Source organism: Octopus bimaculoides, chromosome 29 (assembly GCF_001194135.2).
Source record: "Octopus bimaculoides isolate UCB-OBI-ISO-001 chromosome 29, ASM119413v2, whole genome shotgun sequence".
In the NCBI taxonomy this organism is placed as follows: domain Eukaryota; kingdom Metazoa; phylum Mollusca; class Cephalopoda; order Octopoda; family Octopodidae; genus Octopus; species Octopus bimaculoides.
Window position 1 is genome coordinate 10,327,323 of NC_069009.1, and position 3,940 is coordinate 10,331,262.

At 39.9% G+C, this 3,940-nt stretch overlaps 1 protein-coding gene across 1 annotated transcript in view; it reads left to right on the forward strand.

The window, feature by feature from the left end:
• The window catches only part of LOC106873888 (protein artichoke), a 111,765-nt gene that overhangs the window by 28,580 nt on the left and 79,245 nt on the right, over positions 1 to 3,940 (forward strand). The gene's annotated exons all lie outside the window — the stretch shown is intronic.

Consider the following 3,940-nt stretch of genomic DNA (forward strand, 5'->3'; position numbering starts at 1 on the left):
ACTGTTCTCAGGGCTCCGAAAGTTAATGGCATTACTACCACCTTTTTCATCGACCACAACCACAACTGTTTAACTTCGGAAGCCAAACTGTTATATCTATCGGCTTTTCTTTCTTTCTTATCGCATACGTTGTCAGCTGGGCATGCTATATCTATGATCCAGCATAGTTTGTTTTCTTTCTCAATTCGGACTATGTCTGGCTTCCTATTCTCTATCTCATGGTCGCACTGAATCATGAAATACCACAGGATCTTTGCATTATCCGTTTCGATGATGACTTCAGGTTTATGTTCGTACCAATATTGCTCTGTCAAGTCCATATTTGTTGCAAAGTGTCCAATGGACAAGCCTTGCTATACTGTCGTGGCATCTCCTATATTCGTTCTAGGCTACTGGCGTACATTGGCTGGTAATATGCCATACAGTTTCACCATTTTGTGCACAGATTCTGCACTTATCACTTTCTGATGTGTTGTCTATTGTGTATTTTATGTAGATTGTCCTTAGGGCTTGCACTTGGGCGTTACAGATCAGAACCTCCGCTTCCGGTTTTAAATCCCTAAAAGTCATCCACAGCCATGTTTTTTCTCTGTCTGTCTTATCTTCAACATCCCTATGAAATTGACCATGCCTCCTTTTCTTTACCCACCTATTTTCAGTTTCCTTTGTTTTCATTTGTTTGTACAGTGCATTATATTTGCATTCATTCACCCTACACAAGCCGGACATTCCTCCTTCTAATAATAACGATTCTTTGACATTTTTTACATATCATGCTATGTTGTTTTCTTCTGCATTAATGTGGTGTTCGCACACAAAAAGTCCTATCCCCCTTTTCTCGTGGTACATACAGTCTGTCTGTATCACTTTTTGGGTGGAATGTCCCATATCTAGTTAGCAACTTCCTTGTCTTTCTGTCTAAACTGTTTAGTTCGTCTACTGTCCATGAAATAACACCTGCTCCATATCTAAGGAGTGAAACCGCCTAGGTGTTGATAGCTTCGATCTTATTCCGACCGTTTAATTTCGATATAGGAATCATTCTCAATCTGCGCAAATACTCCACCTTAAATTTTTTTTTGTCAGTTCTTTCGCCATCAATTTATCCATTTCCAAAATCCTCAAGTACGTATTGCCCGTCTCTTCTATCTGCTTCATAACCTCCCCACCAGTATCGTTAGCCCGTCCATACATTTGATTTTGCTCTCTTCAAGAGTAAGACACCACACTTTCTCCGTCCGAACTCATTTTCTGATATCAGCACTGAAATATACACCGTATCAACGAGGGAACTAACTTCACCATAAAGTTTGAGATCATCCATGAATAAGAAATGGCTGACTCTTTGTTGGGGGCCTTTGATTACATACCCAGCTTTTGCTTTATTCAGAATCAGTATTAGTGGTATTAAGCACAGTACAAAGACCAGTGGGGACAGGCAGTCCCCATTGAAGACTGATTTCTACTGTCCCTAAACTTCTTCCGTATGCCGTCAGTTCCGTCCTCTATTTCGCCATACTCTTTCCAAGCAATCGCTCAACATTCAATGCAATACCAAATAGGTTCATACATTCCATAATCCAAGAATGTGGGGTCATATCGTACGCCTTACGATAGTCGATCCATGATATGGCTAAGTTAGTTTTTCCTCTTCTTGCAGTCTCTAAGTACAATTTTGTGTATAAGGAGTTGATCCTTGGTACTTCAGCACTTACACTTGTAACCCTTCTGTTCATGTGACAGGACTCCGTTTATCCAGATGATTGTACATTGATTCTGCGAGTATTCCAGTCAATAATTTCCACGTAAATGGCAAACAGGATATCGGCCTTTAATTGTTTACCGTATTGCCTTTTTCGATGGTTTTTCAAGCACAGCACTGTCCTATCCAATGTCAACCATTTTGGTGTTACTTGGTCGGCATTTAAGAAGGTGTTGAGTTGCGCAGCTATTCGTGCATGTTATTCACTAAATCGTTTGATCCAGTAGCCTTGAACTCCATTATTCTTATTCTTATTCTTATTCTTATTCTTATTCTTGTCATTATTATTACAATTATCATCATCATCATCATCATCATCATCATCATCATCATCATCATCATCATCATCATCATCATTATTATTATTATTATTATTATTATTATTGCTCCTGTTGTTGTTGTTGCCTTTTCACAGCTTCTAACACTGGAAATGTTCTACAGTGTCAGCTGTTTACTACCAGTAAACTAAGGTGACACATCTTATTTTTCGAGCACCTTCCGGAGTATTCGAGCGGTTCCAAGCAGTGATGTTTTCTGCAAGTTCTCCAGTTATTCCAGGCCCTATTTGTTCCGCGTACTTCTCGAGGTTTTTACTCACTGTTCCCATGTCTCCGACAATTGTTGGTACTGCTACTACCTTTTTTTCATCGACCACAACTGCTTAACTTACAAAGCTAACCTGTCATATCTCTCGATCTTTCTTTCTTCCTTATCGCATACATTGTTGTCAACTGGGTATGCTATATCTATGATTCAGCTTAGTTTGTTTTCGTTCTCCATTAAGACTATGTTCTGCTTCCTATTCTCAATCTCATGGTCGCACTGAATCATAAAATCCCATAGGATCTTTGCATTTCTATTTTCGACAATGGCTTCAGGTTTGTGGTCGTACCGATTTTTCGCTCTGTCAAGTCCATACTTGTTGCAAAGTATCCAATGGACAAGCCTTTCTATATTGTCGTGCCGTCTCTTATATTCCTTCTAGACTAGCGGCGTATATATTGGCTGGTAATATGCCATGGGGTTTCACCGTTTTCTCCACAGATTCTGCACTTATCGCATTCTGATGGATTGTTTCTGTATTCTATGTAGTTTGCTCTTGGGCAGCACATATCAAAGCCACCGCTTCCCGTTTTAAATCACTTTTAGTCATCCACAGCCATCTTTTTTCTCTGTCGTATCTTCAACATCCCTATGAAACTGACCATGCATTCTTTTCTTGACCCACCTATTTTCAGTTTCGTTCGTTTTCAATTAATTGTATAGTGCTTTATCGTTGCAATGTTTCATCATCCTACACAAGCCTGACCTTCTTACTTCTAATAACAGCGGATCTGTGGCATGCATTTTTTACATACCATGCTATGTTGTTTTCTTCTGCTCTAACGTTGTGTTCGCATCCAATATGTCTTCTTCCCCATCTTTTTCTTGGTACATTCATATCCTCCCCCGAAGGTATCGTTAGCACATCCATACATTTGATTTTGACTCTTTTCAATACTAACACGCCACACTTTCTCAGTCAGAACTCCATTCTGATATCAGCACTGAAGGTATACACTGTATCAACGTGGGGACTGACTTAGGCTTCATCTTTTCCATAAAGTTTGAGGTCATCCATGAATAACAAATGGTTGACTTTTTGTTGGCAGCTTTTGAATCCGTACCCAGCTTTCGCTTTCCTCAGAATCAGTGTCAGTCGTTTCAAGCACAGTACAAAGATCGGTGGGGACAGGCAGTCCTCTTGGAAGATACCTTTCCTAATTTCTACTGTCCCTAAACTTCTGCATGCCGCCAGATCCTTCCTCCAATTCGCCATACTTTTTCCAAGCCATCGCTCAATTCGATGCAATACCAAATAGGTTCATACACTCCATAATCCAAGAATGTAGGATCATATCGTACACCTTATGATAATCATTACAGGACAGGGCTAAGTTACTTTTCCTCCTCTTGCAGTCTTTAAGTATAGTCTTGTCTATCAGGAGTTGATACTTGATACCTCTGCACTTACGCTTACAACCTCTCTATTCATTTGGCAGGACTCCATGTTTTTCAAGATTTTCGTACGTTGACTCTGCGAGTATTCCGGTCAATAATTTCTACATAAGCGGCAAACAAGATATCAGTCTACCGTTTGCCTTTTTCGATCTTTTTCAAGCACAGCACTGTCCAACA